General features: G+C 39.2%; 1 long non-coding RNA gene across 1 annotated transcript; it reads right to left on the bottom strand.

The window, feature by feature from the left end:
* Positions 1-27573, bottom strand: LOC133085557 (uncharacterized). The gene is made up of 3 exons (XR_009699566.1): positions 26785-27573; positions 25366-25638; positions 1-160 (listed from the first exon to the last, which is right to left on the bottom strand). It is a non-coding gene; the product is annotated as an uncharacterized LOC133085557 (long non-coding RNA).

Consider the following 27573-nt stretch of genomic DNA (forward strand, 5'->3'; position numbering starts at 1 on the left):
CTTCAGACAACCCCAAACTAAGAGACATTCCACAAAATATCTGACAAATAACCTTCAAAAGTATGCAGGTAATAAAAGACAAGGAGAGACCAAAGAATTGTCACAGATGTTGGAGAGGAAACATAACAAATAAATACAATGTGGGATTCTCAGTTGGATCCTGCAACAGAAAAAAAAAGAACATTAGTAGAAAAACTAGTGAAATTTTAGTAAGGTCTGTAATTTAGTTAATAGAATTGTACCAATGTTAATTTCTAGTCTTTGGTAATTATCAATGCTTATGTACACTGATAACATTAGGGGAAGCTGGGTGAAAGGTAGACAGAAATTCTCTGTACTATTTTTGTGACTTCTCTGTATTTTCTAAAGTTACTTTAAAATAAAAAGCTTTTAAAAAGATATTATTCCACTATCTTTTGGCCTCTAACATTTCTGATGAGAAGTGAATGATAATTCAAATCATTTTTTTTCTCATGTAATATGTCATTTTTCTCTGGCTGCTTTCAATATTTTCTCTTTAGCTTTGGTGTCAGCGATTTGCCTTTGATGCACATAGGCAAAGCTTTTTGGCATTTATTTTGTGTGGTGTTCACTGAGATTCTTGAGTCTCTCAATTTATGTCTTTCAATAAATTTGGGAAATATTCAGCCATTCTATCTTTAAATACTTATTATGCCTAAGTCTCTTCTCTCTTTGGGATTCTACTCATTTAGATGTTACCATTTTTGTTATTGTCCCTCAGTTGTCTGTGATTCTGTTTATATTTTTCAAACTTTTTTCTCTCTCTTCTTCATATTGAATAACTTCTATTGATATATCCTCACATTCACTGACTCTTTTCTCTCTCATTTCCATGTTTTCAGTGAAGCCCATTCAGTGAATTTTTAACTTCAGATACTGTACTTTTCAATTCTAGAATTTTGTAGTTTATTTTCTATAGTATTTCTCTGTTGAGATTTCTCTCTTTTCATTTATTACAAGCTTATTTTCCTTCACTGAGCATACTCATAATGTCTATCTTTAAATCTTGTGAGCTAATTCCATGGGTTGATCCTAAATTTCTCAGTGTTGGTCTAAGTTTACTGTCTTTTCTCTTAAGACTGGGGCACATTTTCTTGGTTTTCATATGTCAAGTTGAATTGAATCGTGGATCTTATCAATGCTATGTTGTAGAGACAAGATTTATTTACATCCCTCCAAAGAATGGTGATGCTTTCTTTTAGTGGTCAGTTAATTTGACTTGCTCAAATTGTAAACTCTGTCTCTTGCATAACAGCTCAAATCTCACTTCTGATCTTCTGGCCTTCCTCGAGGTACTTGGAGTATGTCCCAGGCATGTATGGTTCAGGGGTCAGCCAGAAACTTGGGCAGAGTTTATAAAGAGAACTTGGGGCTCTGACTCTCTCCTTTCCAGGATTATAATTTCACTTTCCAGTCACTGTGGTAATCTGTCCTCTGATTCTTTAGGACAGAAAGACAGGTCCTAAAGGTCTTTCACCAGAGTTTTTGTCACCTCAGATAGTACCAAACTTTGGCCTGCCCTCAGACTAAGTCACAAGAATAGGGATCTCCCCCTTATTGGTCCCTTCTTGCAGGTTTTATCTCCCCTCCAGACTTGCCCTCCTAAAAGATTGCTGTTGTTATCTGTGGGATGGTGAGGTCCAGTTGGAGCCCATTTAGTCTTGCCCTCGGCTGCTGTTTCCTGATTTGCTTCTTTCTGGGCCAGTGCCACTTACTACTTTGCAAACACATCAAAGAGAAGCAACTCAGACTGTTAGGCTCATGTCTCTGCACTTCCCTTTGCAGTAGCACCTTCAAGTCCAAGCTTACTCGGTAGTCTTGAAGGCCAATTATCATCTCCTAAGCACCATAGCACTGCTGAAAACTCTGCTCAGCTTCTTTCCTTCTTAGCAGGTGTCTTTTCTCTTACTTTCTGCCCCTCTTCCCAGGCCACTTATAAATTGGCAAATGTCTCATTTGGAAAATAGCACAGATTGTCGGGCTTTCCTCAAAGAGTTTCCCTTCTCTCCAGGATTGCGGCCCTCCTGTCCTAGCTGCTTTGAAGCTCTCCAATGCTTCTGAAACCAAGTTTTGTTTTGTTTTTAATCCATGTTTTCTCTGCCACAAGCTAGTTTGCCATCACTGGAAGTTGAACATTATCATCTAAGTTTTTAAAATTAATTTAGGAGATTCACTTAAGCATAGAGCAACAAGAAGGCAATTTTGATTAAATATTTATGTAAGATGAAAATAAGTTATAAAAATCAGAGTTTTAAAGGTTTAATTCAAGTCGGTGAACTCCCTGTATCATAGTGGATAATAGCATTCACTTTCGAGTAGCCAGATCTGACCTCGAATACTACTCTGCTGCCTCCTAGGCAAATAACTTCAGGCAAATCACTTCAGTTTTCTCACCTGTAAAAGGGAGATGATAGTACCTACAACCTCAAGTTATTATGAGAGAACTAAATAAATTATTATTTGTAAAGGCCTAAGGATAAATATCCCTAAGGTATAGGTAACACACACATATATATATATATGCCTTCACCACAATCAGCTAAGGACTTGAGGCCTCTTCCTTCATATGGTAAATACATTGGGCATGGTAACCTAACCATTGTAACCATGTATCCCAAAATCAGAGTGGATTAACACAATAAATGCTATTTCTCCCTCATGTCACAGTCCAATGCAGGTTGGCAGGAAGTATGGGGGAGCCCTATGTTTCACACAGTCATTCAGGGATCCAGGCCCTTTCCATCTTGAGGCTCCATACTCCTCTGGCTCTGTGGCATTCTCTCTATTCAGACGATAAATGCAGAAAGAGAGAGAAGGCTCACACATGGGAGGGTTTCATCGACCAGGCCTAGAAGTGGCATATGTCACATCTGCTCACATCTGACTAGTCAAACTCCAGTCACTTGGCCACATCTAATTACAAGGGAGTCTGAGAAAAGAGTTGCCAGGAACAAAGTAAAAATACTTGCTGAACAAGTAGCCAGCAACAAATATCATATTAAGTTGTAAAATATAATATATAACAGAGCATATCATATGATGATATTGATGACATAAAAATTGTATATCATCTATATTCTTAGCTAGATTTTGACATCTTTTAGGACAAGGATTTTGTATCATTTTTTCTAGAACAGTATCTAACACTTACAGTAGTTGCCCAATAAATGTTTGAAGAATGGGTTGTACAATATTGAAGCTAAAAGAGTCCTTGGAGATTTTCTAATCTAAATCCTTCATTTTAAATGTGAAGAATCAGAAATCTAGAGATGCTAAGCCCTTTGCCCATGTTTACTGGCAAGGCTGGGACCCATTTATCTCATATTCCAAATCAAATGAGACAATCTTTTTAAACCAACTCATCACGCTTCCCAGACCAAATGAGATTCTCCTTTTAACCAACTTATCAGAACTCACACATAACAAGAATTATTTGTTCCAAAGAAGTCTTCTTGGAGTTTCTATACTAGTCAGATACTACTGCCATTTTAAAAATTCACGGAGCTTCATTTTAGGAATTGTTTTCATAGCCGATGGCATTTTCTTTAGAATTCCATTAATAGTGGCTGATAAATATTCATCCCCTTTATGGATTTGATTTTGAGAAACAGAAGTTGTTTGGAATCCAATTTGATAGATAAAGGTTAGTGGAGGTGACCTAGCTATGCAATACTGGTTTTGATTTTTTATAAAAAGGTGAGACTGTGTGTTATATGATTTGCCAGCCTGTTTGGGGGACAATTCCAGAAAAGGGGATATGTGGACATTTTGAGCAATGGCATCACAGCTGGAATAAGCTTGTGGAGTCCTAAAGTTACTGGTTTGAAGAAAAATAAGTAACAGTCATCTGAAATGTATACATTCTAGTTTAACCCACATGTCAGAAATGCCAGTGTTGTCAAATGCCCATGTCAACTTCTAATGCCTAAGATTCTCGTAAGAAACTTAGATGATTTTTAGGCCCATACTAGCTCCTTTTTCAAAGCAGCCACAGAATGAGAGAAAGAATTGCTATTAGAAGAATGGAGGAAATGTTTCTGGGTAAAATAGCAGAAAGTTGGTAACCTTATCTACCCTTTTCTTGGGAAATACTTAGGAAAATACAAGAACAAAAAACTGCAAAATTTAGTTGGGAAATTTTGTACCACAACTAACCCTTCAGTTCAGGAGTTGAGAGGATTCTAAAAGCAACCACATGCTCAGTGAGAGGATCCAAGAAGAAAACTGTCCTCTCCATCAACAAGCCTCAGGTGAGGAGAGATCTCTCCTCCTTAGATGATAAACAAATAAACAAGAAGCAATGGGGACCCTTGATGAGAGTCTGCAACACAGAACAGAAAGAACAATGCTCTAGCAACAGGTGTCCAGGGTTCTGCCTTAATTACCCTAAACTAACCTGGGGAAGATGGAAGTCAGAGTTCAGAATCTTGCTTTTGTTTTGTACACCTTTATAGAAATGTAAACATCAGTCTCATTAACTTACACTCACACCTGGCCTATTTTGAACCGCTCCATGGCATTTCCCTCACAATTGCATTTAAAGACTTTTCAATTGCATAATTACACTCTTTCGGTAAATTACCATCTTGAGCAAAGATCCATGTGGAAAGGAAAGGACTGTTGGGCAAGTGCTTCCTGGGAAAGTGCTGTTGTACTGTAATAGGAATCTTTTTGGAAGTAAACATTTATTTTAGAAAATAGAAACATGTGAACATGTGGCCACAAAATAATTACCCAAGAATTCAACAAAGACCCCAGCCTAGAAAGCCTTTAGCTGGCCTACTCTGCCCTCACAGCTACACATAACGAAAACTCACACAATTCATTCCACCGTGCCTAAGCCACCTTTTTCTCAGGCTGAGCTCTAATGCCTCTTGGATGTGGCATTTCCAAGAAAGTGGGAGATATGCAAATACACAGGTGGATGAATTGTCCAACCTCAACAAGCCAGTCATCTGCCTCACCTCAACAGCTGAGCTTCTTAACTCTTTTTCCCTGGGGCTTTTAGATCACACTTAACTGAGGAAGTGCTGAACCCTGATGTGTACTCCTGAAAGGGCAGTTATTCACAGAAACCAACATCAGGGGGTTTCAAATTTCATCTCCCCGCAATTGCCTCCAGATTAAATTGTCCTCAGTTAACAGTCAAAAGCTGCCTCTATCTGCCAGTCCTAAATGCTCCACCTGGGATGGGGGACCCAGCTGTGCTCTTTTCTGCCTCTCACATCTTCAAAAGTAATAAAGCCTCAGCAATTGGAATTTAGCTGTCAATTTTGCTGATGAGGCAGCAGGAAAATTAGAAACCATTTCCTAGCCTATAGCGGTGCTGGACCCAACAAATGCTAACCAGAGCAAAAAGTTGTGGCTGCACACTTAAGTCAGCAGCCAGGAAGGGCAAGGCTTGGAGAGCCTTGACTGAGAAAGGGGCATTTTAAAATAGTTAACTTGCTTCCCAGAACTCCTATTTTAAAGGGGGCATCGTTGTTAATTGAAGGTTGTTTAAAATCTGATCTTCTCTGTTAAAAACAAAACAAACAACTTAGAAATGCATCAAGCAGATTCCCTAGAGACCAACATAACCCAGAAAATGTAATAATGCAAAGCCTAAGCAGCTGAGTTTTTATTTGTGCCTAGCTTCAGAAAGCCAAACCCCTAAGGGGTCTGAACCTAGGGTTCATTTATTCTTAATAAGCTCAGTTCCAGGGGTGCTGTCAGCCTCCAGCTAATGACAACACTGCCAGCAGCTGGGGTAGCTGGATTGCAAAGAAGAGTGAGGATCTGAGATAAGAAATATAAGTGTTCATTCATGTCAGCATTTATTAATGTCCAGACCCAACGTCTTATGTTTCTAACAGTTCATTCAGTATGGATTCTCTAATCCCCCTAAAAGAGAGCACCTCTTAGTGCTAATCAAGATGGCACTGGAGACAGAGGCAGTAATAGGCACTTCCAGGCAGCTTCCCCTTCACCAACCACAGATCCAGTGTTACAGCCACTCAAATGAGCTGGTCCTGGCCCACATAATACACAGGGGGACTGCCCAATGTCACACTACAAACTGGCTGTCTCCTGGTCACGAGAGACATCAACCCAGATGATAAGTCATGAACTCATATTTTACTCTCTTCCCAGAGATGTGGTTTCCTCCCTAAGGAATCCAAGGCTATCACACCCAAGTGAAGTAAAGGATCTGGGTCAGCAACTTAGCTGCAAGTCTGGTCAGCTTGGTCTTGTAATGCAGCCACCCTATCACAGGCCTTGCTCAAATCACCTTCCCTGGGCTCCCAGACTGAGTAATTCAGGTGGTCCTCCCTATTCTCTTGGTCAGCCCCATCTATAGCAAAAGTGAAGCATTTCCAAAATGATGTGAGCAGTGGAGATGATGATAAAGGAACAGAGTGAAGTTAGTTAATGGCCCAAGGGATTGGTTCTCTCTAGATGGGCCTGGGTTGCTTCCCTAACAGAACATGAAGACGGGTTTTCTGGCTGAGGATACATCAAAAGCAGACAAGGGGACATTCTTGGTAGAAACAGCAGGGTAGACACACTACGTGTAGGAGGCTTTTCTGATTTCTGGGTCCTATCTGTCTCCAGTCTAGTCTAAGTACAGAGCCTTATGCTCTAGGAAGTACTGGGGTCTCACTTTCCACTAAACCCAGGATTCTGTAGCCTGACTCACAGAATCAAATCTACAGTTTGGACCTCTCCTTGGTCTTGAATCTGCAGAACCATTGTCTACTCAACATCTCCACTTAAACATTTCAAATGATTATTGAATTCAACCCATCAAAAATGAAACTTATATTCTTTCCAAACCTGGTTCTCTTCCTATGAAATCTCCATGGATGTGCCAGTCACTTTAGCCAGAAACTAGGAGTTGTCTTTGACATATTACTCTCCCTCACCCCTGATATCCAATTGATCATGGGATCCTGTAGATATTATCTCCCAAATGTCTTTCAAATATACCCTCCTCGCCATCTCTACAGACACTCTCTCTAGTCCGTGCAGTCGTTATCTGGATCCCAAGCTACTGCCACTGACTCCTCTTTGGTCTTCCTATTTTCACCCTAGCTTCTCTGCATTCAATTCTCCACAGAGTAGTCAGAGTGACCTCTCTGTAGTACAGATCTGATAGATCACTCCCATATTTATGCCCTTCAGTTGCTTCCCATGGCTCTCAGGACAAAAGTCAAATCCTTGGCTTGGTTTATAAGGCGGTCCATGGACTGGCTCCTACCTACCTCTCCAGGTCCACTTGCTTCTCTCCAGATACATCAATTTTCCTAGGCTCCTCACAGGCGCTGTGCTTAGCTCCCACCACAGGAATTTACATACCCAGCTCCCTCTCCCTGAAGTGCTCTTCTCTCTCTGCTTCACAGTCACACTTCAGGGGCTCCTCTCTGACCTCCTGACCAGGTAAGTTGCCCTGTTACACGCTCTCATAAAGATCATGTGTCTCCCTTTCAGAGTCCTTACCACAGTTAGTTTCTGTTTGTTTGTATGATTATTTGATTAGTGTCTCTCTCTTCCAGTTTGCTGTAAGCTCCATGAAGTCCATTTTTGCTCATTAAAGTGTCTCCTGTACAATGATGCATAGTTGGCATTCAAAAATTGTTGAAGAAATTTATTGAATTAAGTGCTAGAAGCAATAAAACAATGTCTACAGAATCTTGAAGGAAAAATGTTATGATCCAAGAGATTGCTTTAAGTTTTAAATTTACTTGGAATGCTTCACACCCTCCTTGCTTAGAAAAATTAAAATCCTACAGTTGACATTAACAGAGTCTTTGACCACTACCCACCCCCAACACCACACACATACACACACACACACACAAACACACTCGAACAAGCACACACACGCATGCGCACACACTCAAAATACCTATTCCTTACTTAAGCGATAACTACTGTTGAAAATGTGGTATGCACTCTTTCAGAATTTTCTCTATACTTTTACATATATACACATGTACCCAGAAAAATACTTAATACTAGTTTATGAGAATGAGGGTAAGGTCCTCAAGAATTTTCAACTTGGATAGGATGTCTTTTACTTGGGAAGACAACAAAAAGACATTTCCAGATACACAAGCACTAAAAAAATATACCACCCATGTATCCTTTAAAAAAAAACTTTTGAAAAATTATTTCATCCAAGGGAAGATAAAAAGTGTGATAACAAAGGATTCATCTTCACACAGTTTAGACTAAAGAGTTGTACTGTATGCTTTCAGATGAGGTCTATGGTCAGAGGACAGCTTTCTTTACCACGTTTCTCATTATTTTTCCCTTTTTGTTTCCACACCTTCTAGTTTCAGGAAATTGGGTATGAGCCATATTCCTTACTCCCCAGTGATTGCTAATTTTGTCTAATAACATCATAAAATAATAATAATGCTGTTTCAGTCCTTGCTAATAATGATCAAACTCCATGTGGATAGGATGCTGCCCCAGGAGAACTGCTAGAAAAATCTCTTTTCTCTTTTCTCCACAAAAGCTTAGCTATAGGAAGAACATATTGTTCATTTCATTACCAAGGAAATTGAGATAATATTAGCTGCTTTAAAACTCATACAGCTTTTTTAAGTGGTAAAGAATAACAAGCCAGATGCTGTCTGTCATTACACTTTTTCTTTTATCATTTATCATCTAGTATCTATGAAGGTATCTGTGTAATTGACACTTAAAACCACTATACAAGTGAATTATATTTTATATATATATATATATATATATATATAAATACCCCAAAATGTTGACAATTACTATATGTGAATTTAATTTTTCATTTAAACAAATACTATTATATGAGAAGAATGGAGCAATGGGTAAGACAGGCAAGAAAGGGTGGTAGAATTTTGGCTGCTTTATCTCTATTTTATACTTTATAATAATTTACAATTTCTATGAATTTGAACATTTCTCATACTTTCGGGTTCACTGCCATTAAGCTATTTGTAATATTCCTTTGTAAGATTCTTAAATTTGCCTGCATCAGTAGTTTTCTCCTCTGCTTCATTCTTGACGTTATTTCTTTGTGGCTTCTACCTTTTTTTCCCTTAAGTAATTCTGCCAGAGATTTGTCGGTTTCCTAATGCTTTAAAAAAAAAAAAAAAACCTTTTAGTTTTGATACCTTTACTGTAACTTTTTTCCCTAGGTCATTAATTTTTGTCTCTTGTTGCTTATTTTCTTTCTTCTATGTTTTTGGAAGTTTATTCTATTCCTTTTAACTTCATAATTTGGATGCTAAGCTTATTTATTTTCAGTGCTCTTTTCTAATACAAGCATAATAAGCTATAAATTTCCCTTTAAGTACCACATACATTCTAGACTATAAATTTCCCTCTGAGTACCACTAACTACCACATGTCTTAATACGTAGTATTTATTTCTTTGTTGTTCGGTTCTAAGTGCAAAACAGTCCCGTAAGCAATACCTACAATCTGTATATTGTTAGCAGTTTACAACAAACACAATCTGTCACAGTCTATTCCTGATCTAAATTTTCCAATAATTCCCAAACAAGAAGCCATGCAGTATTAAATAGCACTAATAGTATTATATATAAGTACTAATCTGAGTATAAACTCTGTCTTTAAGATCTAAATACAAAGACTGGCCAAACAGACTAAGACCACACACCCTGTGAAGTTGCCAATCCACTAATTTGGTAAATAACCTAATTACTTTCTCCCATCATGAATAAAAGTCTTTCCTACATATCCTTGGGAAGTCATTTTCCTGATTGTATCTCAGGTACATATACATCTGTACATCTGTTCATGTATGCAAGTCTTTAATAACAATTTGGCTAGCACTCAATATAGTTACTGCTTTTTGCTTTAGCACATATTTTTCAATACCCATTATTTCTGACATTTGGATTATTTAGAAATAAGTGTTACAGTATACAAATGTGAGTTTTCTTAAGTTATCTTTTTGGCGTTTAATTTCCGAACTTGTTAGCATTGCAGTCATTAAATACGATCTGAATAATACCCAATCATTAAATTTGTAAAGACTTGCTTGCTTAACTACCTAGAATCAATTTTTATAAATGTTCCATGAGAATTTAATACAAATATATATTTGCTGTTTGATGGGTGAAGTGCTTTATGTGCCCATTAGAACAGGCTTGCTGTTTGTATTGTTCAAATCCTCTGTGTTTATACTGATTTCCTTTTTTATCTGCTTGATCAAATATTGAGAGGTGTATTAAAATCTCATACTTTGATTACAGCTCTGTCTATTTCTCCTTGGTGTTTTATCACCAATCTGTAATTAGGTGCATTCCAGATTAAAATTGTTGTATCTTCCTCTTAAACTTTAACTAATACTTAGACCCTTCTTCATCTCTAGTAAAGCCCTTTTGTCTTAAAGCTTATTTTATCTGACAATAATATGCATAGCTATGCCAATTTTCTTTTGGTGACCATCTGTCTGCCTACATTTTTTTCTCATGCCTTTACTATCAACCATTCTGTGTTCTTATGTTTTAGGTGTGTTTCATGTAAACAGTTGTTGGGTGGATTTTTTTTTTAATTCAGTGTGACAAGCTTTGTCTTTTGAATAAAGAGTTCAATATATGGAAGTTTATTGTATTAATATACTTTCTAATGTTGTCCCTCCTCCTATCATTCTTTCATATCTATCTATGGAGGGGTTTCAAACTAAATTCCTATCTTCCTTCTGGGGCTCTGATTAAACATATATTGGAGCTTCTCTTTCTATTATCCATGTCCCTTAATTTTTATATTTGACATCTTCATGTCTCCCTACAAGAAATTCTAGGAAATTTATTTAAATCTATCTTCCAACTTGCTAAATCTCTCCTCAACTGTATCAAATCTGCTATTTAATCAATCCATTAGTTTTCTAATTTTCATCATTATATTTTTTATTTCTAGAAATTCTGTTTGTTTCTTTTACAGATCTGAGAATATATTGCTCCTTCATATACTTTCAGTGACCTCTCTTTAATTTCTTTAAACATTGAACATACTTTTTAAAAATATTCTATCACTGATAATTTTAACATATGCAACATTTGATGGTCTAATTTGATGGTTGTTGGTTTCTGCTGACTCTCCTTCGCATCTTGTTTTGTCATGGGTTCAGTGATTTATACCTGTAAGCTCATATTCCTTGGAACTTTATCTGTGGAATTCATTGAGGTCTGAGTGTAAAGCAAGTCTTGTCTAAGATAATTTACATTTGCTCCTGCCAAGTATGTGAGGACACAACTAATCCAGAACCACTTTAAGTTAAATTTTCAAATTGGGGTTTTGTAGGTCAAACAATAGCATGAATTCCAGCCCAAAATCTTTTCAAGTATAAGCTATGGCTTAGGAATTCATAGGGAGAGATTTTTCTTTGCCCTTCAACCTGGCCCACCAACAGGGCAGGTTTTTTCCTAGCTTTGCCTCTACCCGAAGTATACTGCCTTCCAGGGAGTCTCAGCTTTATTGAGAGGGAGTGTTCTTTGACATTCCATCTGTTCAAACCCCTCTCTTATCTCTGCACTGGTAAGGGTTTCTCTGAACATCTACTCTGCCATGTTGCCAGAATCTGAAACGTTTTATAATTTTTTGTATTTTCAATTTTTCTACAAAGAACATGTTTTACTTTTATGATTTTAAAATCAGATATTTTCCCCAAAGAGGTATATACCATTTTGGATATGACGTATGATCATAGCAACACTGAAGAAAATACATCCAAAAAAGATTAAAAGGAAATATGCCAGGGACTTCCCTCGTGGCACAGTGGTTAAGAATCCACCTGCCAATGCAGGGGACATGGGTGCGAGCCCTTGTCCAGGTAGATCCCACATGCTGTGGAGCAACTAAGCCTGTGCACCACAACTACTGAGCCTGCACTCTAGAGCCCACGAGCCATAACTACTGAGCCCGTGTGCCACAAATACTGAAGCCTGCGCACCTAGAGCCCGTGCTCCGCAACAAGAGAAGCCACAACAATAAGAAGCCTGTGCACTGCAACGAAGAGTAGCCCCCACTCGCTACAACTAGAGAAAGCCTGCACGCAGCAACGAAGACCCAATGCAGCCAAAAATAAATAAATAAATAAATAAACAAACAAACAATAAAAGGAATGAGCATCTTGTAATTAAAAAAAAAAAGGAAATATGAAATATGTCAAGATATATTCTAGGTATAAGAATTATGGAGAATTTTTCTTTCTATTTTTCTGTATTTTCCAAATTTTTTATATAAAACAAATATTTATATTAGAGCAGGAAAAAGACAAAAATTTTTTAAGAGAAAGAATGAGATTAAGAGACAGAAAATGGTATCGTATCAAGAAACCATTCATGTACCCCTCTAGAAAATTATTAAGCTATATTTTAGTTAGAAAAATCCATTTCTAACAATATTAACTCAAAAAGCTACTTCAATTTGACCTTGGTTATGGTCTCAGCATATCATCCCACTACGTCCAGATCATCCTGAAATCAGAACAGTTCTTTCCTAACACATTTATAATGACACACACTGAAACCAGGGAACATCTACTGCATGAGGAAGATGTCAGTGCAGATAAATAGCCCAAAACTTTAATTCTCTACAGAAATACTATGCTTATATCATAGAATAAGCATAGTCTGCTTTCCTTTTGATTCCACAGCTCTGGGAAATCCTAATAGTCAAACTAGCAAGGTTCTGAACTGGCATCGATCACACTGAGCCCTGTCTTTTGTATTTTCCTGGAATGCAAGTTTCAGCCTTCAATTTGTACAAAGGGAGAGTATATGGAAAGTAAACAACACACTCCTGAACAATTAAATCAGAAGGGAAATTTTTAAAATATATATCTTCAGAAAAATGGAAACAGAGCATACCAAAACTTAATGGGAAGCAGCAAAAGCAGTTCTAAGAGGGAAGTTTATAGTGATAAATATCTACATTAAAAAAAGAAATATCTCAAATTATGCCTCAAGGAACTAGAAAAAGAAGAACAAACTAAGCCCAAATTAGCAGAAGGAAGAAAATAAAGATTAGAGCAGAAATAAATGAAATAGAGAATATGAAAACAATAGAATAGATTAACAAAACTAAAAGTTGGTTATTTGAAAAGATAAACAAAATTGAAAATCCTTTAGCTGGACTAACCAAGAAAAGGAGAGAGGACTCCAGTAAATAAAATTATAAATGAAAGAGGAGATATTACAACAGATAAGACAGAAATACAAAGAATCACAAATGACTACTATGAACAATCATAGGCCAACAAATTGGACAACCTAGAAAAAAAAAGGATAAATTCCTAATACATACAACCTACCAAGACTAAATTCTGAAGAAATAGAAAATAAGAACAGATAATAACAAGTAAGGAGATTGAATCAATAATTTAAAATCTCCCAACAAAGAAAAGCCCAGGACCAGATGGTTTCACTGGTGAATTCTACCAAACACTAAAAAAAAAAGAAAAAAAAAATTAATGCCAATCCTTCTCAATCTCTTCCAAAAAATTAAAGAGAAGGGAGTACACCCAAACTCATTTTATGAAGCCAGCATTACCAAAGCCAGATGACACTATAAGAAAACTACAGGCCAATATCTCTGGTGAATATAGATGCAAAAATTCTCAACAAAATACTAGCAAACCAAATTCAACAGTTCACTAAAATGATCATGCACCATCAAGTGGAAGTTTTCCCTGGAGTACAAGGATCATTCAACACATTCAAATCAACAAATGTAATATATCACATTAATAGAAAGAAAAATAAAAATTACATGATCATCTCAATAGATGCAGAAAAAGCATTTGACAAAAATCAACAACTATTCATGATAAAAAAAGGAAAAACCTCTCAACACCACAACATAATAAAAGTCATACATGACAAGCCCACAGCTAACATCATATTCAAGGGTGAAATGTTGGAAGCTTTTCCTCTAGGATCGGGAATAAGACAAAGGTGCTGACTCTCACCATTCCTGTTCAACATAGGGCTAGAGTCCTAGCCAGAGCAATCAGGCAAGAAAAAATAATAATAATAAAAAAATCCAAATTGTCTGTTTGCAGATGATATATTATCTATAGAAAACCCTAAAGACTCCACCAAAAAACTGTTCAAACTAACAAACAAATTCAGTAAAGTTTCAGGATACAAAATCAACATCCAAAAATCAGTTGTGCTTCCATATACTAAAAATTAACCATCTGAAAAAGAAATAAAGAAAATGATCCCATTCACAATAGCACCAAAAACAATAAAATACTTAGAAATAAATTTAACCGAGGGGAAAGAGCTATCCATTAAAAACTATAAGACACTGATAAAAAAAAAAAAATTGAAGACAGTATAAATGAATGAAAACATATCCCATGATCATGGATCAGAAAAATTAATATTGTTAGCATGTCTGTACTACCCAAAGCCACCTAAAGATTCAATGCAATCCCCACCAAAATTTCAATAGCATTTTTTACATAAATAGAAAAAACAGTAATAAAATTTTTATGGACCCACAAAAGACTGCAAATAACCAAAGCAATCTTGAGAAAGAAGAACAAAGCTGGAGGCATCACACTCCTTGATTTCAAACTATACTACAAAGCTATAGTAATCAAAATAGTATAAATGGCATTTTAAAAAAGAGCCCTGAAATAAACTCACACATATACATTTGACTAATATTTGACAATGGAGCCAAGACTACTCAATGGGGAAAATACAGTCTCTTCAATAAGTAGTATTGAGAAAACTTAATATCCACATGCAAAAGAATGAAACTAGACCTCTGTCTTACATCACTCACAAAAATTAACTTAAAATAGATTAAAGACTAATATGTAAGACCTGAAACTGTAAAACTCCTAGAAGAAAACAAGGGGGTGACCTTGACACTGGTCTTGGCAATGATATTTTTGGGTACAACACCAAAGGCACAAGCAATAAAAGCAAAAATAAACAAAAGGGCTACATCAAACTAAAAATCTTCTGCACAGCAAATGAAATGATTAGCAAAATGAAAAGGCAACCTACAGAATGGGAGAAAATATCTGCAAACCATATATCTGATAAGGGATTAATATCCAAAATATGTAATGAACTCATTCAACTCAAGCAAAAAAAAAAAAAATATATATATATATATATATATATATAAAGAACCCAATTCTAAATGGGCAAAGGACCCAAATAGACAATTTCCAAAGAAGATATACAAATGGCCAGCAAGCACATGAAAAGGTGCTCAACATTACTAATCATTGGGGAAATGCAAATCAAAACCACAATGAGATATCAACTCACATCTGTTACAATGGCTATTATCAAAAAGACAAGCGATAAGTGCTGGTGAAAAAGGAACACTTGTGCACTGTTGGTGGAAATGTAAATTGGTACAGCCACTATGGAAAATAGTAAGGAGGTTCCTCAAAAAATTAAAAATAGAACTACATATGATCCAGCAATCCCACCTTTGGGTATATATCCAAAGGAAATGAAATCATCATCTCACAGAGACATAGCTGTACTTCCATGTTCTTTGCAGCATTATTTACAATAGTCAGGACATGGAAACAACCTAACCGTTTGTCACAGGTGAATGGATAAAGAAGTTGTGAGATATAAATACACACACACACACACAATGGACTATTATTCAGCCATAAAAATTAAGGAAATTCCACCATTTGCAGCAACATGGATAAACTCTGAATGCACTATGCTAAATGAAATAAGTCATATGGAGAAAGGCAAATACTGTATGATCTTACTTACATATGGAATCTAAAAAAGCAAAACTCATAGACACAGAGAGTAGACTGGTGTTTATAGGATGAGGGTGGGGGATGAGTGAAGGTGGTCAAAGAGTACAAATTTCCAGTTATAAGAGGAATAAGTTTTGGGGATCTAATGTACAGCATGATAACTATAGGTAACAATACAGTATTGTATACTTGAAAGTTGCTAAGAGAGTTAATTTAAAAAGTTACTTTATACACACACACACAAAAAAGTAACCATATAAGGTGATGGATGTGTTAACTAGCCTTATTGTAGTAATCATTTTGCAATATATATGTATATCCTATCATCATGTACACCTTAAACTTACACAATGTTATATGACATTTATATCTCAATAAAACTGGGGAAAATTTTTCTGTGTTATTCCATATTGATATAGGGCTGGCAGTAGCTTTATTATTTTTCCTGAACCATTCTACCATATAGTAATATATTTCTGGGCATTGGAAGGGTCTGATTCACATATAGTTAACTACTATCTATATTCCTCTTTCTGTGACTCCCTCCTCACTTGTTCTCCTGCTCTCACTTGCCATTGGCTGGTTCCCTTTTGGTCTCTTCCTTAGACACCCCTAGCCCACCCTGCTCCAGACTCGGCACTGAGCATCCTTATCTTCATCTTAAATTCCCAGGGTCTAACACAGTTCCTAAACTGCAGAAGGCCTTCAATAAGTGTCTGGTGGAAGGTAGAGGGTAATCTCATGGTTATATGAACTTCAGTGGCAGCTGGAAGATTGTTTTCCCCTTAACATACATACAAATAATTCCCCAGGGCAGCTATCCTCAAACTCCACCATCGCAGAAACATGCGTTTTTTAATGGCCTGTTGTTTGAGATCTTTATTAATAATAAAATGCAAGAAGGCCAGTAGCCATGACAGAAGCAACAAATCAGCGTGGTTTCACTCATGGCTGCCTTACCTCTAATGAATTAAACTAGGCAGACAACTGGGAGAGAATTATGAGGCTGGATTCAATTCACAATAGTCCAAACAAATGCTTGAGATTGTGTTTGCTGGGCACCGGGAATGGAGGAATAGGCCAGCTGAAGTCTAGAGGCAGGTCCAAGTAGAATAACAGGCAAGAGGGAGCAGCCTCAGTGTGGGGAGTGGGGTCTGCCTAGAAAGTCGTTAGAGCTTCCAATGACACTTAGTATGCAAAAGGCTTGGTGAATTAAAAAGCCTTAAGCAAATCTTGGGGGTTATTATTATTGTAGAAAGAAAATGTTTGTGAACCTGTGGAGAAATTGTCACCCCATCCAGGATTCAGGTGGGGCTGGCCCCGATCAGCTATGGCTGGAGGGAAAGCAAGGACCCCAGGTTGTCTTTGAGAGGCTTCAGACTTTGTGCTCATCTAAGCTGCCACCCTCCTGACAGAAACAGATTTCATGTATAATTCACATCATGGAGAGCGATTACAACAAATGCCACAAGTGGTCTCAGGGATCGTGAGTCAATTGGGTTGTGCTCCCTTAGCCCTGGTGAGCTTCCCCTCAGAAACCTGAGCGCTAAGCAGGTGAATCTTCCGCAGTCCACCCCCCACCTCCCCTTTCTTTTTAAAGACACCTGAAAGAGCAATGAGCCAGAAATCAGTCCTTCAGGGCCCAAGGAGTGCTCTGCTTTCCAATGCTTAACCAGCACACCAGGGTGATGAGGACAGAAGGCATAAAACTGCTTCCCTAAGCAGAGCTGCTCTGGGAATTCTCTCAGCTCCACGGCTCACTCCCTCACAGCTCTTAGCTAGTTTTTTAAAGATAAAGACTAAACAGACAGATGATTCCTTAACACCCAATGCTTTATTTGTTCAACATGAATATGGGAGTTTAGCATAGACAGAGGGAATTAAAGAGGCTTGCATTTGTAGTCTTTCAGTGGATGGATCCAATTTGAGTTCAAAAACAGTGAGGGAGAAAGACCACGAAAGAAAACAGAAGGAGAGGTCCAACCCTCCAATAATTGGTCTTTGCCCAGATATATGCTCAAGATGTTCTCAACAGGAATTTTAAATATTGGATACTGACAAATTAGTAAAGATCCTTTACTCCTTGCCTACAAAAATCGCATCCACATTGCCACAGCCTCTCCCCAAAGGACCACTAAAGACCACGCACATCTTAGTGGAAGAAGGGACCACCCAAAGAAAGAGGTTAAAAAGACTTGTTTGGAGATAAAAGATGACAAACAGTTTGGCAAGGATGACAGCCAAGGTCCCTTCCTCACACTGTATATTCTTCTATAAGCTTGTCCTTGTCCTCTCACTGTGTCCCTCTATCACTGATGTTGTGGTCATCTGACCAAAGAAAGCCCAAGCACCTTTGTTTGGTTTTCAAGTGCCTCCTTGGGCAGATCCTGCACTGACTTTTCTAGCCTTTTCTCACATGGACTCTGGAACCACACTGCCTGGTGCTAAATCTTGCATCTGCTACTTACTAGTGGTGACCTTGGGAAGTTAGTGGGGTTTCTGTGCCTCAGGATAATATAATATTTCACAAGTGCTGTCTTGACCCAGTTTTGAGATCATGGCTAAAAAAGCTCTCAATCCCCTTTTGCAGCATTTTGCTAAACCCACACTCCAACTGTTTCCCTTATGGGGTTCTAACACTCCTGGGCTATAACATACATACCCCAACTGCCAGAGGCCTGACACCAAACTTCAAAGGACGGCCCCTTCTTCCTTGCACTTGCAGAATCATGAAAAAATATCCAATCCACAAGAAGCCTGGGAAACCTAGCTAACCCCACCTGCTTGTTATACACATTAGCCATCTCCTGCAGTTCCAGCTGTCACTCTTTCCCCTCGAGTAACCCCTTGTTGCTCTTGTGGCTCTGTGTGGCAGCCTTTTCTCTTTGGGAGCTGTGAGTAATAAAACGTTCTGCCTTCTATCTATTCACGGATCACGGTCTTGTATCCTGCCATTATCTGAACCTAACAAATGTTAAAATAAGAAACTCCGTTTCCTCATCTGTAAAATGAGTATAATTATTATTATTGGTTGTAACTACCTCACAGCAATGTCACAAGAATTAAAGGGGTTATTATTGATAAAGCCCTTAGAAGCTATACTAGTATGTTATATAAAGAAAAGAAAAGAAGTCATCAAATCTAACTACGGGAGGCTGCTTGGACTTAGTATTCATATTCCATCTCTGCTGCTTCCTCCAAGATTACTGTTTTTCCTATCCATGCTTTTTTTGTCCAAATCCTTCCTATTCCTTAAGTTCCAGTTTAAAAGCCATATCTTTAGGTCAACTGGGTTGTGTTTCTTTTGCTCTGATTAGTTCCTTCTCAGAAACCTGAGCTCCAGGCTGGTGAGTCTCCAGCAATCCTCCCTTAACTTCTTTTTAAAGATATTTTAATGAGCAATTGCGCCAACAACGATGATCCTTGATTTCGACAACAGAAGTCACCTGTCCCTCCATTTAACTCTCACAGCACCTAATTCTTGGTTACATAAAATCATGGACCTTTGAAGCTGAAAGAAAGCCAAAGGTCAGCGCATTCAAGCGGAAGCCTATCTACAACATCCCAGGGCATGGCCCCCCAGCCTCTGCTCAAGAACTACGGACATTCAATCCACCATTGTAGCTCTGACCTTGGAAGAAGGCTGGTGCTGCAGAACGTCGCCCAGTGCCCGCTAAAGCTTTAAAAGGTCTAATGCTTTTCTCTTCTCCTTACCCAAATCCTGGTTCTACCTTCACTCAATAAAATTCTAGAGTAGAGACTGCAAAATGGCAGCTTACAGGGACAAATCTGTGTTTTGTTAATCCTTTGTAGTGATTTTCCTCTACATAGTGTTTTTTTAATTTGTAAAATTAACTGCCAACATAAAAAAATGAAAGGTTTCATGTATATTTCTGTATTTGATTCCTCTTTAAAAACTGAAGGATATGATTATGTTGAACCTGTAATTTCAGGAGACAATTATCACCTGGGGCGGAGTAGGGGCTGCCCCCTAAGAAGGGCCGTGTGCCCTCCACAGTTCTCACCCATCCCTATAGCTTCCCTGACCCAGGGTACTTCTGTTTGGCTATGTCCCCTAATTGTTTCTTATGAACACTTGAGTTTGAAACGTTTGCCCTTGAGAGTCCGGCTAGTACACACCACATCTACTTGCACACTCAAATGCAAAACGTAACTCAGGGAATACACGTGAGAGGAGCATGTTTCTTCCTCCTTTGTTGCTAAAAACATTTCCATTCAAAATGGAGAAAACCACAGAGACGCTGTTGAAACCCTCAATTTCCAGGAACTGGGGAGAATATCTTGATGGAGCCGTAAACAACAACCCAGGAATACCCACATCCTGCCCAGACAATCATCCTAGACCTTCGTCCCACCCTGCCCTGCCCCTCCTGAGGGAGCTCTGCACAACCACACAGTGTTAGGCAGAAAACTAGGACAATGGGATTAGAGATGTAGGCTGGATGGGAATCGTATCAAAAATCTCATCCTCATGTTGTCTTCTATCTGGGTTACAATTAAACAAATATAATAAATTTTCTGCTTTAGCCAGAAACACTTCCAGATTTAGCTTTCTGGAACAGACACTAACTGCATTAGAAAGATGGGAATGTAATTTGGAGAGGGAAAGAAAAAAAGATTTGAACTCAAAGGGAAAAAAATAAACTATTCACAAACTTAAAATGGGGGTTGGGAGAAACCAGTGACTTCACAAAGGCACCTAGAAGCTATCTCCAGTGGCAAAGTGCCCCCTCACTGAACCCCAGTGCATTTCCGTGGAACCCCAGGGTTCTAGAAGAAACGTTTGTGAAATGCTGCACTATCAGTTAAAACAGCAATGGCAGTAGTTGTGCTGAGTGAGGCCAAAGCATCTGACAAGAATTAGACACCCGAGCAAAGCAGCTGAGAGCAGTTGAGGAGAATAACCCTGCTGGATCAGACACAGCTTCCAATATTCCATTGCTACAAATGCCACCTACAGATCTGAATGCAAATACAGATGCCTTGACTTACTCAATGGAGCAAATAACTTCTCTGAGCCTTGGTTTCCTCATTTATAATAATATTACCTACCTGAGAGGGCAACTGTGAAGGTCAAATGAGGAAAGCGCTTAAATGTTCTATCTGGCCACCAGCTCTCAATAAATCTTGGCTAGTAATTATAATTATTATTGCTAGTGTTAGCAGGAACTGTAGCATGTTTGGATTAAAGAGAGTAACTTGTTGCTTATCTTGTGGTTTAAAGCCATATTTTCATCTATTCTCTGCTTTAACAATCCACAGTCCTAATGTCAGGGTCTCTCTCTCTTTTTGTCCCCTGACCTTTCCCTAAACTGACCGACAATGTGGAAGTGTCTACTCTTGATGGTTCATGATTTTTGTTTCAGCCACGAGTTTGCTATCTGAGAGATGAGCTTCTGCTTTTAAATTTGGGGGTGGGGTGGGGAATAAAAGGTATGAGATGAAGCCCCTTATACTGTCTTATGTCTTTTGAAGTTTCTTTTCTGAAGTCATTTAAACTCTTTGACTCTCTCTCTCCAAGGACACATGAGAAACAACATGGGATATTCTAGTCTGGCTTAACAATAAAGAACTTTTTTGAGGCCAGCTACAAGCACTGCTACTCCTTAATGTGACGCTTGCACTGCATTTTCAATGCCTGTCCTGTTAAACAAAAATTTTGAGCGCCAGTCTTAAAAAGCATATCCTTGCTCTTCAGTGGGGTTCTGTTGTTATAGTTCCCTGAGAACAGAAACCCCTAGGATATTATAGAATCATGTTTGGGGATCTGGAAACGATCTGGGAGACTGCAGATTTAATAGTTTTTAAAAAGTAAGGCCCAGAAAGATCATAGAAAATAAGATCATATGTCTTATCAGAGGCAAAACCAAGACTAGAACCAAATCTCCTTAGTTTGGGTTCAGGGCTCTTTCCATTACCCCCATTCAGATAGAGAATGGTCAGGATTTCCTATTTTCCCCAAACACGCGTTTACTCCCAGTTTGCTCCTGGGCACCTCGGAGGCAACCCTTGGCCATCACTGCCCGCCCCGGCTCTGTGGCGCTGAGAGCTGCCCAGCGACTTCCTGCAGCTCGTTTTCCCACCACTACACTGGTGCTGACATTTTCCAGAGAGCCACAGTTCCCTAGCCCCACATTATTTGTCCAAATGGAAATGGAAATCTGTATTTTTGACTCCTACAAGAAAGGTTAAAAGCCCTGAGGTTTATTTTCCCTGGTCTCTTCAGGGTGCTAATCAGCAGACAGCCTTTGAACTGCAGCGTTTGGACCCCTGCAGGCCTCTGCCACCTGCTGTGGCTATAGATGTTTTGAAGTGAAGAAAGCTCCCTGGTTTTGCAGCTAAAAAGCTGGAATTCCCAGAAATGGGGGGGTCTGCTTCCTGAGGAGACTGCCCTCCTGATCGAAGTCTGTGAGGAAATGAAGGGGCTCTCTCACTGAGAGCGAGGGGAAGGATCAGAAAAGGCAGAGGGGCTAAAAAACAAAACAAAACTGAGACACTGATACTAAGCCAAGAAAAGGCACAGGAGAAAGGAGACGAGGAAAACAGCCATATAAAAACAGGAAGAAATGAGAAAGCTGAAAAGTAAAAGTGGGAGCTGGTGAGGCTCACATAGCAGAAAGAGCATCAAGGACAAAGATGACGGCTCTTCCATAGAAGAGACCATTGGTCTCTAACACAATGGGTCTGAAGTATAGCAGAACATGCCACCCCTAAATATGCCACTTCGGCATAAGGATCATCTTGAGTGAAGGCCGTTGAGAAGAAGCAGATCCAAGAAAAGCTCTCTGTCCTCCCCCTATTTGTCTAAAAGCAAGACATGAATTTGTAAAGGTGCCCCCCCACCCCGTCCCAGCCAGGAGGGACAACAGTTAATCACCAGAGACAATATACACACAATCACCAGAGGAATCTACGCACAAACCATGCTAATACTAGCCCTTATCTTCCGTTAGTTTCTCCACATATTTGCCTTCCCACAATTTGCCACCCTACAAACTCAAAGTCCTTTTCCTTTGCCTTGTCACTTTACTAAAAATTTACTGTTCTTTTGTTAAGATACTATATAAGCCCAAGTTCAAACGACCCCTTTGAGTTTACTCATTGCTAAGTGTTCACTTGTATTCAATCAATTCAGATGCTAGAAACAACTGTTTGTTTTCTCTTGTTAATCAGTCTTTTGTCAGTCTAATTTATAAGGCCCCAGTCAATGACCCTAACATGGTGCTATAGACAATGTTTGTGTCCCCACAAAATTCACATGTTGAAATCTAGCCCCCATTGCGATGGTACTAGGAGGTGGGGCCTTGGGGAGGTGATTAGAAAATGAGAATAGAGCCCTCATGAATGGGATTAATGCCCTGATAAAAGAGACCCTAGAAAGATTCCCCCACCTCCTCTGCCAAGGGAGGACAAAGCAAAAAGATGACCATCACCAGACACTGAATCTTCTGGTGCCCCAGTCTTGGACTTCCCAGCTTCTAGAACTGTGAGAAATAAATTTCTGTTGTTTATAATCCACCCAGTCTATGGTATTCTGTTACAGCAGCCTGAATGAACTGAGACAGATGGATAGAGAGAAAAAGAATTTTTCTTCTCCTATAGGTCACACCAACCAGGGATGGTGGTCCAGCCTTAAAGACAGAAAGGAGCTGCACATCTAGACTTCCATGGTTTGACAATTCTTACTACTTCCCCAAGTGAGGTGGGAATGGACGCTGCAAGACGTGGGGTTAGATATCTAGGTATCAAAATAATAACACTCAGTAAATCATAGTTAAAATCCCATCTAAATGTCAAATGTCATTTGGGACATTCTGGGGACATTAGGCTAATGCTACTGAAACCAGTTCCCAAGGAGGATCTAACTCTCTGTACCCCTGACCCACTCATAGTTGGCAGAGGCAGGATTATAGAATAGAAATTTGGATGTAGAAGGTTGCAGTGACACATGTCAATGGGATTGAGTTCTTATGTTCCCAAAGTGGAGGACAAAGTACTTCAGATGACAGGTAAGGCCTTCCAGAGCACTACCTACATGCCTCACACGTCTGAGCCTGTTTCCCTCTCGAAAAGAAAAGAAAATCTAAGAGAAAAAGCATAAAAGAATAACCCTCCTGGATCAAACACAACACTTCAAATATTCCATTGCTACGAATGCCACCTATATCACAAAAGCCTCTGACAGATTTTCAAATTCAATGTTCACTCCTAAAGAAAATAAGAATGAAGGAAAAAAATTCCTTCCATGTATCAGCTCAACTTCTTGGGCCTTTCTTTCTGAACAACTCTGCATGCCTGAGGAATTTTTTGAACTTGGAACTTTGGTTCATAATCCTCCCAGTAGCAGGCTGAGTTTTTATATTTAAGCTCAATGTTTTGTAGTCTTACCATTACATTTGTAATTAGCTGCATATAACTAATTAAATGTCTTTAAAGTCTTAAGTAAAAGTTTATGTATAGTATTAAGTGAAGAAACTCTTTTTAGGATCACCATTTGAAACTATGGATAAAGGATTAGGTATAGTACGGCAGATATAGACTGGCTGCCCCCAAACCACTGGGTACCCCTTTTCCCTTGTTTTCCTCAGCTACAGAATGCAAAAGCCAGAGCACTTACCTCCCCAGTCTCCCTTACAGCTAGCGGTAGCCATATGATCCCTGAGGAGGTGTTCCCTTTCCAAATATGAAGAGAAAGTCTCAAAAGGAGAAGGATTAGGGCTCTTCCCCCTTCTTCCTGCCTGGAATTCAGAAAGAGCTGCCTGGAGGCATAGCATCCATCTTGAAACCACATGGATGAAACTAAGAATGGAAAGCAGGAGATAGAAGGAGACTGGTGTATTGCCCTTAAAAAACACTGCACTAGCCTAGGGCTGCTTATCTCCAGGCTTCTTGGGACACGAGAAAAATAAAGGCCTTGCTGATTTAAGCCACTGTTGGGTAAAGGAAAAAGTCTGAAAGACTTTAAAATGGACCACTTGTCTTCAAAGGAAAGTTAGGCATTGACTAATGCACTCTTCCAGGTTGTCTGATTCTATGGGGTCTCTGCAATTTTCAATGTTGTTGAACTATTTTACAACTCTGTAAATTATATGGAACTGACAGCAAGGCAAATGATTCTTGTCCATAAACATGCAAATGAATTTTGTCTGGCAGAGGTGCAACTGATCTCCCACAGTTTTGCTCTACTAAGCCAATTCAGTTTAGTATTCCTGATTGCTTATATATGTCTCTGTTCTCTAGATTACCCTTTGAATTGGTTGTAATATCTTACTGGTTCCCTCTTTAATTAATGAGTTAAATAAAATCACTGGCATGTGTTCATTCTATATTTGTATGGATATCATAACTTTACCTTTTTAAAAAAGATATATTCTTTAACAAGGGTCCTCTATGACTTGCAGTCTTACTAAAGTAATCTTAACTGACACATATACCTAGCATGACTACATATCCAAGTAAACCGGTACCCAGATGAGAGCTGAAGCCACCACCTCCAATACAGAAAAGCAAAGCAGGAAAAACAACTCATTCTAGCAGACTCTGATCAAACCAGTGTCATCCAGACTTACCACACATGGCCATCTTCCTAGTCAACATCCTCCAAAGCAGAGAATGAGCAGGGACAGTCTCAAAAAGAGCTGACTTCGCTTACAAATTCCTGAGATATTTTGGCAGAAGAGGAAACTGGCTATAAGAAAGTCTGGAAGAGCCTGTGTGGGTTTTACTTCCCTTGTCAGTGCTGACAATTGAAGGTTTGAGTTTGAGATGAGCATGTGCACGAAGAGAAAGGAAGCATCACTCCTGCTCCATCCACTCTCTTTCTCTACCCACAGCAAGAGACTCTGTAAAAGAGAAGAGACGTTCATCAGGGTTCAGTCTCTTTGGTCTCTGACATAGGGAAACAAGTTCAAGTGCCCTTCTCCTTCTCCTCTGTATTATTTGTCTGACACTCTATGGCCCCCGAATGTGTCTTATCTTTCCTTGATGGAAATCCCTTGAGGGCTGGAGCAAATCTCTGTGATGGATCTCATAAAGCATCCAGCACACTGGGGGCATTTTATTTGAATTAAAGAACCTACTGGCAATTGGAATAAGATATTAGCATTTTTTTTTCTCCCAGGGATATCTCTGCAACAGTTCCAGGAGATGGGCTAAGTTCTATCCTAATAAACATGGGGACATTTTGCATGAGACTATTAGACCTTGTCATATTCAACCTAACCCCCACCCTCATCTGACCTCCAGGAGGCTCTGTGAAGAATTGAATTCCATTGTCTGTGTTTGAAGATGTACTCTCTTGTGTATTAACATGTTAAAGGTTAATGCCAGCCCGAAAAGCACTTTCTAGAGACCTGGGTAAACAAGGGACCAGAGTTTGAAAGGGAATATCTTAACATTTGAAAGAGAATATTTTAACAGTAATGCTATTTAAGCCATACTTGATCTAAAGGATAACCAAAAAACTCCCCTGGGAGAAAGAATGCTTAAAAACTGTCCTTCCTTTAGAGATGTGGATTCTGAAGTAATCCTCTACTGGCTGGACCTGAAGTACTTTTTTTGGAAAGTAAATTACGCTTTTAAGATGCTAGTATCACTAATATGTATTAAATGGATAACTAATAAGAACCTGCTGTATAAAAAAATAAATAAAATTAAATTAAAGAAAAATAAAAAGATGCTAGTATCTGAGAGTGATGGTAAATGGTCCAGGACAGGGCTGTGGAGTCAGATAGACCCAGGTTATTACATTAACTTAGATAACATGGGGAGCCTGACAGGATGCTTGGCACATAGCACCAGTAAATGGTCATTATTGATAGAAGTCTATCTGGCTTATATGACCTTACCTTTGAGGGCTTGTGACCTGGAGTTAGCCAGTGAGGTTAATTAGATGAAAGACAACCTTTTAAAGAGAGGATAGTAAGACCAAAGGCACTGGAATCAGTTTGTGAGAAATAAAATGAGGGCACGGACTTTGTCCTACTTACCCTGTGTCTCCAGACAGGGCCTGGCACATAGAAGGCATCAATAGATACTTGTTGAGTCCAGCAGGAGGTCCAGCTCCCTCCTCAGTACTTCTGAGCTTCAAGGGGAGGTGGGTGCTTCGGTTTTCAAGGTGGTTGTCGTGAGCTCCCTCTGAGCTCCACTCCAGGCACATCCGCTCCTCTCTCTTGAGTCTTGTTCACCAGGTGTGGACGCATGAACCCTGGCCGCTTTCTCTTTCCATCCCCCTAACATCTCTAATACAAGGCTGGTGTGCGAAGCTCACCTTTTCTCAACAGCACGTGAGGATCACAGCACAGTTCAGAAAAACATGCCCCTTGGAAGTCGGATGAACATTACTGTTCCTCGAGCCTCTGACCGTTTCTGCCACAGGAGACCCATTTTAAACCAGCTCTCTCCCTCGCTCTCCTTACAAGGGCTCACTGCCCCAGGGGCACAGAAGCCAATACTATGGCACCGGCTTTTGAGAAAAGAAGGAGCTTTATCTCCAGGTCTACTGGCAAGGAGACAGGAGACAGGACTCAAATCTGTCTCTCTGATCTGGGGTTCCGTCAAACATTTATGACTTAGAGGAGGAGGGTTGGTGTGCAGAAGAACTGGTGGGGCAGATTTCCACTGGAGGGCTTTGGAACGTGGCCATTTATGGTAAGATACGGTAAAGGGGTCTTCAGCAAAAGATCTTCCGGAACGTCGGCCCCTATGCTTCTGAAAGGGTTTGGCTTTCAGGTTCCGGTCGTGTCCTGGTCCTTTGGTTCCGTGTGGCAGGCGGGGTG

This window comes from Eubalaena glacialis, chromosome 2 (genome assembly GCF_028564815.1).
Source record: "Eubalaena glacialis isolate mEubGla1 chromosome 2, mEubGla1.1.hap2.+ XY, whole genome shotgun sequence".
NCBI classification, from domain to species: Eukaryota; Metazoa; Chordata; class Mammalia; order Artiodactyla; family Balaenidae; genus Eubalaena; species Eubalaena glacialis.